This window comes from Suncus etruscus, chromosome 4, assembly GCF_024139225.1.
Source record: "Suncus etruscus isolate mSunEtr1 chromosome 4, mSunEtr1.pri.cur, whole genome shotgun sequence".
Lineage (NCBI taxonomy): Eukaryota > Metazoa > Chordata > Mammalia > Eulipotyphla > Soricidae > Suncus > Suncus etruscus.
Genome location: NC_064851.1, coordinates 156,442,793 through 156,454,360, shown reverse-complemented (window position 1 = coordinate 156,454,360; position 11,568 = coordinate 156,442,793). Strand labels below are relative to the sequence as shown.

Sequence of the window (11,568 nt, the reverse complement as noted above, 5' to 3'; positions counted from 1 at the left end):
GGTAGATCTACAATACAGAAAGTTAACATACATCCTTATACTTCCCCCCACTTTTTATATACCACTCTCTACTGCAGCTTATTAAGCGGTTTGCGGCCCTCTGTACAACATTTTGTGGCCCTGCCCTAGAGGAATCTTTTTTTGTTTTGTTTTGTTTTGTTTTGTTTTAGTTGTTTGGATCACACCCCCCAATGTTCAAGGCTTACTACTGACTTTGCACTCAAGGTCACCCCGACTTTGCCTCCTGCGGCCCGCAGATAAATTGAGTTTGAGACCCCTGGTTGTAGTGGAATGAGATATAATTGTGGTCACCTTTTGAACAGATAGTACAGTGGAATAAAGCACTTGCTTTTGCATGCAGCTGACCCAGATTCAATCCCTGGCGATCCATTTGGTCCCCCAAGTCATCTAGGAGTCATTCTGAGTGCAGAGCATAAAGTCAGTCTTGAGCACCACTGGATGTGGTCAAACAAACAAACAAAAATTGTGATTTACCTTTAATTTAATGCAATCTTTTTGTTTTGTTTTGTTTTGTTTTGTTTTGTTTGGGCCAAACCCAGTGACACTTTGGGGTTACTCCTGGCTTTGCACTCAGAAATCCTCCTGGCTTGGGAGCCATATGGATGCCGGGGATGGAACCAAGGTCCATCTTGGGTCAGCTGTGTGTAAGGTAAGCACCCCCTCTCTGCGCTACCGCTCTGGCCCCAATTTAATGCAATCTAATGGCAAACAATTCAAAGAACCATCAAATTTAGGCATAAATTAAAATGATTTTTATAAAAGACATGTTTCAGATTTCTTTTCATGTTTCAGATTATGTTTTACATAAAATGTACACTCTTTAAAATCTGAACTTTTTCCAGGTAAAGTTGATATTTTAGAAGATAGTGGAAAAATTATTACATTCTGAAATAATTTTCAGCTATGGAAAGAGCCTCTTGAAAGCAGGTATTGGGTAACTGCAAATATTTTGCAGTTATCTTGCTACTAAAATTAAGTGAACAAATAATCTGTATACTTAAAAAAGTTAGAAACAGTTTTTAGACTTTTTGAAAATCATCTATGTTGAGTACATTTCACTGAATTTGGAACTTTAGTGAAATGTATCAAAGGAACACTTTATATGAATGGATGAGACATAGTAACTCACTAGAAATATGGCTCCGGTGATACTAAAATTGGAACGATACAGAGAAGATTAGCATGGCCCCTGCGCAAGGATGACATGCAAATTCGTGAAGCGTTCCATATTTAAAAAGAAAGAAATATGGCTATGTATCAAGTGAATTTTAACCAAATTGTTCTATTATTAAATATGAACAAAGATTACATTCCTCAAATGAAGTCAAGTTTGCACTTTATCCATCTGAGCCTACTTACCTATTGTAAGTATCTTTTCCTCTTGTTGTCTTCATTAAACCAACTGCGAAAATAAACTAGATATGAGTCATATTTAATCAATGATACAATAAGATTTTAAAAACTGTATAAAGCATGCTCAATGAAGTTTGTTCACTAATAACTATAAATAATAAAAAATTTCAATGAATTAAAATACTTTTAAAATATTACCTATATCTTTATCTTTCCATTTTTGCATGTATTACAATAAATTTATTATTAGAATACCACTATACACAGACTCTTTTGAATTACATTTCTGGACAACATAAGGGATACAAATCCATTTGTGAATGAATGGGTAGTAATTGAATAATGTAAATTTAGCTTCTGATGAGAAGCTGTGAGCTTGATTTACTCAGATTAAGATAAAGAAATCAGTAAATTTCTTTCTCAGACCTGATTCTGGAAGTTTTTGTTTTTTTTTTTATTTTTAAACAATTTCACCAAAAAAAATTCATACCAGCTGCAGTATAATAAAAATCTGTCTTCTCTAGATACAGATCAAACAGAGCATTTTTATAATAATAATTTTTATTTTGACCAAAGTGGATTACATATCTTTCAGAGTAATATTAGGTACATATTAACATTGAATCAGGGGAATTCCCATCACCAAAATCAAACAGAGCATTTTTAAGTCGTCTTCTCAACTCGTTGAAAATACTCCAAATAAATTTGGATGAATATAAAGGAGGAAAAGCTTCAAAAATGGTAGAAGTTGGGGCTGGAGAGATAGCATGGAGGTAAAGCGTTTGCCTTTCATGCAAGAGGTCATCGGTTCGAATCCCAGCGTCCCATATGGTCCCCTGTGCCTGCCAGGAGCAATTTCTGAGCATGGAGCCAGGAGTAACCCCTGAGCACTGCCGGGTGTGACCCAAAAACCACAAAAAAAAAAAAAAAAAAAAAAATGGTAGAAGTTTTGTACATCTCCCACATAAAAGAGCTACTTTAGTAAATTTATGAGACTAAAACCCCACATTCTGAAAAACTAACCTCTCAAAGAGGAGGCCAAATATCCCAGAACCATTGTCACCTACTTTGCAGCAATTCTGTATGTTCCTTTCTCACTAAGTTAAGATTCAGATCATTTAGTCTACAGTCAACAAAACAGAATCTCACTCCTACCATAGGATCCTGAGCCAAAAACGCTATGCAGTTATTCATCCATGGTATAGTTTAGCAGAGAGCATTGGGGAAAGAATTTCCTTCCTCTCTGCAGATAATCATCTTCTGTCCTAAAGCATAAATTTTGATTACCCATATTATTTTAGCTTTCAAAGCCACAAGGGTTATTAGTGGTAATAAAATCATTCAGCCTTATAAATTTTTTTAAGATTTCAACCACAGTATTTAAGAATCTGACCTCACAGCAGACTATCCACCCACTATCTAATTTTCTCTTTACTGTCAGAATAATCTTTTCATATGTCTTTTACTATAAATCAAAAATAAAATAAAATTATATGACTGACCTCATCAGGATAAAAGTATTTTACAGTCAAAGAATTTTCTGTTTGTTTGTTGATTGGTTGGTTGGTTCATTTGTTATGAAGCTAACATCTATGTGAACACCAAAACGAAAGTTTGTTTTTATTCACTCCATACTTAAAATTTGGTGGTTCCCAAGCACAATTTTCTTGGACAAAAATATCAAAGAAATAAAAACCAGGAACAGAGAGATAATCTAACAGGCAAGGGCCTTGCCTGCTACCTACCCAGGTTCAATCCCTAGCATTGCATGTTTCCTCAAATATATCCAGGAGTAATTATGATTAAAAAGAGCTGAGCTCAGAATAAGCCATAAGAACAGTCAGGTATAACCCCAAAATAAAACAGATAATCAAACAAAACAAAACAAAACAAAATAAAAATAAAGGATAATGCAGCCCTTTTCTTAGAGGCAAAATTTTTCCAAACCAGCTAACTTTCCCCTCCTCACTCTATTGATAATTTATTCTTTGAACTATTTCTCTAAGTCTATGTAGAAGCTTTCTTTTCCTCAACTGTATACCAAAATATGCATAACAGTTTATGCTTATTTTAATATATTTTATTACTGATAGCTAAGTCTTCACAAAAGCAGTAAACAACATATTTTTATCTTTAAAAAACATCTCAGTTTTCAAAAAACTACATTTGGGCATATCTATGGCACAGCTGCACTCTTTGTGGATCATTGTCAATCTTTGGAACAGGGAATCAGATTTTCAAAGAGCTCACTGAGGAATGCAGAAATACAAGCAGGCACTTGGGAAAAATGTTCTCAAAGAAACTACAAAAATGTGCACATAATGACTCCATTTTTTTCCACATGCAGAGACTGGAAACGTTTGGGAAACGAAATACTTCTAAGCATTATGAGTAATACAATAACACAATTTTCTTTATAAGCATCTTGATTTTCCAAAGTATCTATCACAAATGTGCAATTTGTGTCATCTTTTTTAAAACTTGCAAATGAGAGGAATTTGAAGCATGTATTGTATTTTAGGGTACTTAATTTTTGGAAAGAATCTCCCAAAATAAAAGATCCAAAACAAAATCTCATGCTTTATTTGGATTTCATTTAATGAACCATGTTGAACATTGCTTGCAATGACTAACTCAACATTCTATTTCAATTTCTCTGTTCTTTATCATACCTAGTTAAGTATTTAACAAAGAATATAGCAAAAATTACTAATAAATTACCAATAAATCAATTGCTCTGAAGTGGTTAAAGAGTTTTTCAAGGAATATCTCCTTATTTTTCATAATTAAGTACTTCTCTTGCTACTATATTTTTTTACCAAATAAAATTCATATTCTATGTTGCTGGAAATAAGTGAACACAGATAAGAGTGTTTCACCAAGTAAGAATTCTGGAAAATTTGCAGGAAGAATTTGAGGGAGAGAAAAAACAAAGATGAAAGAAGCATCATTGATTTTATGTAGCACATATGTCAAGAAAGAAGGTGTAAAGAGAATAAAGAAAATTTTTCAGAGCTGTTTTGTTTTTTTAAAAAAAAACTGAGTCTATTCAACAGCTGAATTTGAAAAGCAGTTTACCAGTTGTTACAGTAAATATATTCAAAGTGAATCATATAACCACTAATTAGGTTTGAATCACTCAAGTGTACATTTGCTGTGACAACAGTTTTCCCTTTACACATCATCCCTCTATTTATAAAAGAGCTGAAAATTAACATTTCCTGCTTTTGTCAAACTGAAGCATCTTTCAATAGTTTTCAGCAAACATCTGAAGGATTCTTGCATCCTGAGATCATCTGGCCATTATATTTTCAAGTGTTGTCTCTCTTCAAGAATTGGGTGAGACACACAGAATAAGTGATTGCAGATTCTTTGTGAAGTAGAAACAAGAATCCAAAATACCCGATGGAAAAGGGATCATGGGTTACATTCATGGCAGATGGGAATCAATGTAAACTGACAGTGGAAGTTTTCGTTCTGTTTTGCACATGACTAACCACAAGTAAAGCCTGGACCCTTGTACTTAAAGGCAAGATTGTATAGTTGTTTTTTTAATATAGTGATGATTAGTAGCACCAGATTTAAACTGATTTTAGGCTCCTAACCATAATAGTTTCCTGAAGAACATAGTTTTAGACTGAATGTAGTCTAATGCTCAGTTTCACAAGTATTAATCTAAAGGGTAAGCACTTTTTAAAGTTAATTTTAATACATCATCCTCTAGGCTGTGATACAAAAATATGAGAAATGAAACTGTTTTTCTCTGAATTTTCCATTTAAGATGCTAAACTTAGAAAACATACTCTTCTAGGGAAAATAAAATTCATTATATATTTAGGTGTATTTTAAGATTTGCAGCATGGTTCTTAAAGTTATGAGTAACATAATTATTTAGAATTATCCAGTTTCATAAAGGTAGATGAATAAATATATATAAACTATCTAGATGTTACCTATTTCTTTATTTTTTCTTTTATGCAGTTTTTTCTCTAAATTTTCTACATGATTCTACAATTTCTTTGTGATTTTCCAGACTAAATTATTGGGCAACATATCATTCTAAAATTCATTTATGATTGACATAATCTAAGTTCACTTTTTTTCTATTTACTTTTGCGTCTCACCAGGCAGCGCTCAGGGGTTACTCCTGGCTCTTCGCTCAGAAATCGCTCCTGGCAGGCTGGGGACAATATGGGATGCCAGGATTTGAACCACCATCCTTCTGCTTTCTCTCGGCCCCTATGTTCACTTTTTTTTTTTTTACTTTGGTAGTGATATTGATCTTTTTTTTTTTAATTTTTATTGTGACCAAAGTGCATTACAAATCTTTCACTGCATCCATTTATGGTACATAGTGACAATGAATGAGGGGCATTCCCACCACCAGTGCTGTCCTTCCTCCACCCTTGTTCCCAGCATGTATCCCATATCTCTCTCCTTTACCCCCCCCCAGAATGCTAGTGCAACTGGTCTCCACTTTACAGCTTGTTGTAGATTGAGCATCTATTCCACCATCATTGGAGATAAAAGGGATAAGAAAAAAAGGAGAAAAAAATTGGTAACAACTACCAAAAAAGAAAGAGGAGAGAAAAAAAAGAAAAAAGAAAAATGGAAGATAATGCACCTGGCAAATAAAAAATAAAAAAAAATAAATCACCAAATAATAACCACAAGAGTGAAAAAGAAAGAGAAAAGTGGGAGAAAAAAAGAGAAGGAAAATAAAGTCAAAAACTAACAAATCAAAACAAAACAAGAAAGTATGGGTGCTGGAGTGGCAGGGTTTGGCGTTTCTCCCACTTTTTTTTTTTTTTTGCATAGGCACAGTAAGCATAAGGAAGAAAGGGAATTCCCGTGGCCTTAGAGATTCAGGGTTTCTCCATCCTTGAAGCATACCATCATGGGATCAACCCCTGGCTCCATATATACTCATTACCCCATCCCAAAGGCTTTTTTGTGATGCCAGGAAAGTTTCCTCTCGGTTGTGTGTGAGAAAATCAAGCCTCTATAGCTAGCGATCTTGGTATTTGCGTGGGTTATAGGTCAGGGTCTAGGACAGAGTCTCTAGGAGATTCTTGAGGTTCCTATCCATCGTTGTTGTTGTGTTCAGTCTTCTGTAACATTTGCTCCCTGTTTTCGTTCAGTCCCTAAGCCGAAGCCTAAGATATTATGGATCCAAAGGTTCTGCTCAGTTTCTGTTGTCCAAGTTAGGCCTCTGCAATAAGACATCTTGTTGTTGTTGTTGTTGTTGTTGTTGCTGTTGTTTTTTTTATGAGTCCTGGGCTACAGCCTAGGGTAGGGTTTGCCTTATTGGTCCCAAGGTAGGTTCTGTTCAGTCACGGTTCACTTTTTAAGGATGATCCTGTTTGTTTAAGTTGTGATGCAATAATCATCTAATATACCCTAGTTATTTTACCTTAGGCAATATTCTTTCTATCCTATCATCAAACTATTGCTTATCCATTTCTCACTAATAAAGTTCATCTTCTGTGGTTAAATTATTAGTGCATGGACAGAAAGATGAAGGGGCTAAGAGACATATATATACCTGTCAAGCCAAGAAAACTAAGACAATTTTACTAATCACTCAAATGGACAATGTTATTGCCAAAAGGCCATTATATTAAACCTCTACCAAGACACCAAATAGTCAGCATTATTCAGACTTCGAGTCTAAAACCTCAAATCCACTCAAAACCCATTCAAGAAACGTTGTGGAACTCATTAAATCATGTTAAAATAGAAAAGAGCAGACTTTTCTTCTACTTTGAGTTCCCTCACCTATGCCACTTTGAAGACAAAGATTTAATTTCCATACACATAAAACAAAACTTTATCATTTACCCAATGGCTTTAAAGTCTCTGTAAGATAAAACAGTCTTATAAATTTCTAAAATGTATTCTCACTAGGAGAATATTCTCACTGGCAACATAGGACAATCATGGTTCTGTAAACCAAATAGAACAGTCATTCTTCTAAATTTATTATATGATACCCAAGAGATAATATCAAAGGTAAAAATATCTATCTTGAATGTGGTTGATCCTGGTTGATTTGAATCTTCAGCACTATATATGCCCCCAAATAAACAACCAGGAGTCACTCTAGGAAAGAGTAGTCCCCGAGTGCCACTGAGTGTGACTCCCAAAACAGAACTAAACTAAAGATAGCATTTATAAGTCTTAACAGAGAGGGAATAAAAGTAATTAAGACCATTATGATTCAATTAGTGGCCATCCATTTATCAGCTTCATAGATTAAAAAAAAAAAGGCAGAAGCTAAAGTAGTAGTACGGTGAGTAGGGTGTTTGCCTTCTTGCCATCAGCCTAGGTTTAATCCCTGTATACATATGGTTTCCAGAACTCTGGCAGGAGTGATCCATAAGTGCCAAGCCAGAAATAAATCCTGAGAACACCAGGTGTGACCCAAACAAAATAGAAATATAATGGTAATAAAGAAGGAGTGGGTTTGGGAGTTTGTTTTAGTGAGGAACATTTTACTCAAATATGATTTTCAACAGTGAAACAGGTTTTCTAGAATACAGAATACTCTCCTTGGGGAGAATTATTTTTATTTTATTTTACTTTGTGCTGTGCTCAGGGAGAATTATGCAATGTTAGGGGTGAATCTGGGGCTCTTATAGGCAAAACATGTGTCTCAATTATTTCAACCATCTCTGCAGCCCTAGAAATTATTATAAAAAGCAATGACATTCAATCATTCTTAGAAAATTTAAATGAAAACATGGCTATAAATTCTTAATGTGGGAAGATTTTATTTGACCCCCCCAAACTATAGTGAATAAAAATAAAATTTTATGCTGCGGTGGAAACAAAATGATGGGTTTACATAAAAAATACAGTTTGCTTTAAGAACCAACAACTCTCACAGACTTCGATTCTATACTCCTAAAACTACATTCACTTGGCAGCTTTGCTATCATGATGTCCCAATTTCCCAGACTCATATTCAGAATTTTATGTTATAAAAATATAAAAGTTCAGAAGCAGTCTGCTTACAAGATAGACCTCATTTAAAAAAATAAAAAGGGCTTTCATTTATTGCTTTTGAGAGTGCTGTCTGTTTCAGCTCCAATGGAAGACAGTATGGATATTTATTTTAAAAAAAGTAAATAAAAAAGGGGCCAGAGTGATAAAGCAGTGGTAGGGCGTTTGCCTTGCATGTAGCTGACCCAGGACAGACCATGGTTTGATCCCCGGCATCCCATATGGTCCCCCAAGCCAGGCTTGATTTCTGAGTGAATAGCCAGGAGTAGCCCCTGAGCGTTACCAGGTGTGGCCCAAGCCTTCCTCCAATTAAGAGTATTGAATATTACATTCCCACCAGCACTGAATGAGAATTCCTTTCTCCCTGCATCCACACCAGCACTGGTTGTTCTAGTTTTTGTGATGTATGACATTCTCCGTGGTGTAAGATGGTATCTTGTTGCTGTTTTGATTTGAAAATCCCTGATAATTAATGATGTGGTGCATGTTTCAGGTGCCCTTTTCCATTTGAATTTCTCCTTTGAGGAAATATCAGTTTTTTCTTCTCCCCATTTTTAATGGGGTTAGATGATTTTTCTTGTAAAGTTCAATAAGTGCCTTGCAGATTGATCCAGTATTTTGGAAAACAATATAAATATTATTCAAAAAGCTTTGCCAGGTCTTTACTTCCATGTCACAGAGGTGTTGTCAGTCCAGACTGTCAGAAGGAGAGAGATGTCCAATCTAGAATGTGAACCTAATTTCATTGGACCAATAAGAAATACATGAAGCCAGATAGAGAAAAGGGTTTTTTCTTGACTTTGCTTTCTATTACCCTCATGTCCCTCCAAGGGAAACTTTGCTGCTTCATTTCTGCCCTTTCTCCTCCCCATCATATGTACTTTGGCTCACTCCCAATTTTTCAAAGAGCTGAAAAATAACCCACACAACAGCCCACAAAACTCTGTACTTAAAAAGAAACAATGACCATGTGAATTTTGCCACCATCCAAGCATTTCACCATGTGTGATACCATCAATTCATCTTTTTTTAATATAATTTTTATTTTGAACATAGTGGCTTACATATTGTTGACAATAATATTTTAGGTACATATTTACATAGAATCAGGGGGATTCCCGTCACCGATTTGTCCTCCCTACACCTCCGTTTTCGTCCTACCTCCCAAATCCTCCCTCACCCCCGGGGCTGCTAGAAAATGTGGTCCCCTCTGTACCTAGTGGGGGTCTCTTTTCCAGGTCTGTTTCTGGTCTCCTCACTAGAGAGCTTGTGCTTGGGATCAAATCTTTCTGATATTCTCAACATTTGACCTGAACCACATGTGAATCTTCTATGACTTTAATACAAGTCTGATTCCTCAAAAAAAAAAAAAAAAAAAAAGGTAGAAATTGAGTTTTCATATGATGCAGCACTACTATTCCTAGAGATATACCCCAGGAACACAAAAATACATTACAAAAACGGTCTCTGCAGCCCTATGTTCAGTGCAGCACTATTTACAACAACTAGAATCTGAAAATAACCCAGGTGCTTGACAACAGAGAGTGGCTAAACAATTTGTGGTACAGCTAAATAATGGAATACTATGCAGCTGTTAGGAAAAATTAAGTCATGAAATTTGCTTATACATGGATGAATATCGAGATTATTACGTTGAGTGAAATGAGCCAGAGGGAAAGAGATAGACATAGAATGATCTCACTCATTTGTGGGATATAAGAAAAGCAAGAGGTGCTCGCTTCGGCAGCACATATACTAAAATTGGAACGATACAGAGAAGATAGGCATGGCCCCAGCACAAGGATGACACACAAATTCATAAAGCGTTCCATATTTTGTCCCTTGCAAGTGGGGAAAACAAAAGAAAAGCAAGAGATAGTATGGTAATAATATCTATAGACAATATAGATAAGGGTCATGAGATCCAACCCAGGAAAGGAAGTCACCACAAAGAGCAGTGAGTACAGGTAGAGTAGAGAAGGATTTACTGTGATAATTGTTGTGTATGTAAATATTTTAGGGGATTATTATGTTACTGACCCTACCCTGATCGGTGATTGTGCCCTACCCTAGGGTGTGACCTGGCATTCTGCCCCCACCTTAGGGTGGTACCTGATTCTGCTTCCACCATTGGGTAGTATCTGATCCCACCATTGGGATGTACCTGATTCTGGGGGATAAAAACAAGGGTCTGTGGAAGGCGAGAGGCTTTTTGGCTGGAAGTGATGCTGAGACTTTGGACTTCAGTCTTGTCCACCGAATAAAGCTAATATTTCCACAAGCCTGACTGTCTGCGAGCTGTTTACACGCCGTTTCACCTCAGAACCGTCGGCCGGACGGGGTGGCAGAGCGTGCTCCGAGCTGAAGGGGGAAGACCTCATCTTCCATCCCTCCATCAGTCAACCTCTTCAGGGGCTGACTTGCAACAACAATGATAGTTGGGACTGCTCACTGTGAACAAGAATGCACCACTGAAAGGGGAGAAAGAAGCTTGTAAGGCACCCCTCCATTAACAATAGTGCAAGCCACAGTGACACAAAGGAAAATGAAATAGAGAGAGAGAGAGAAACGAGAAACAATTTGCCTGCTCTAGAGACAGGTAGGGGTTGGGAGTGGAGGTGGAGGGAAATGGGAGACATAGGTTGTGGGAGGGGTGCACTGGTGAAGGGTGGTATACATTCTATGAATGAAACCGAACAATGAACAATTTTGTAATCACTGTCCTTAAATAAATATATATTATTTAAATATTAAGAATAGAGATACCAGGGGCAGGAGCGATAGCACAGTGGTGAGGCGTTTGCCTTGCACATGGCCAACACAGCATGGACCCCAGTTCGAATACCTGCATCCCATATGGTCCCCCGAGACTGCCACCTGGTATGATCCAAAAACAAAAAAAAAAAAGAAGAAAGAAAAAAATAGAGATACCATTTGACTAGAAGATTTCATCTCTTGGTATCTAACTTGATAGCTCAAAAACATTGCATTTAAAAAGATATATATACACCTGTGATTCCTTTAACACTTAGTACAATATCTGGGATATGGAAAAGCTGTCCAATGAGTAGTGAGAGAATAAAAAAGTTATGATATATAAAGATCACTAATTACAAAGGACTGACTTTGACAACCACAACAGAGCAGAATGTTTCCTAACACCATAAAGAAAGACCTTGGGGTGTGACA

At 36.2% G+C, this 11,568-nt stretch overlaps 2 non-coding genes across 2 annotated transcripts; both read left to right on the top strand.

Annotated features, from left to right (window-relative positions):
• Window positions 1–1,149: 1,149 nt before the first annotated feature.
• On the top strand, window positions 1,150–1,255 carry LOC126007331 (U6 spliceosomal RNA). The gene has a single exon (XR_007494912.1). It is a non-coding gene; the product is annotated as a U6 spliceosomal RNA (small nuclear RNA).
• Window positions 1,256–10,110: 8,855 nt separating this feature from the next.
• On the top strand, window positions 10,111–10,217 carry LOC126008513 (U6 spliceosomal RNA). The gene has a single exon (XR_007495840.1). It is a non-coding gene; the product is annotated as a U6 spliceosomal RNA (small nuclear RNA).
• The last annotated feature ends 1,351 nt before the right edge of the window (window positions 10,218–11,568 follow it).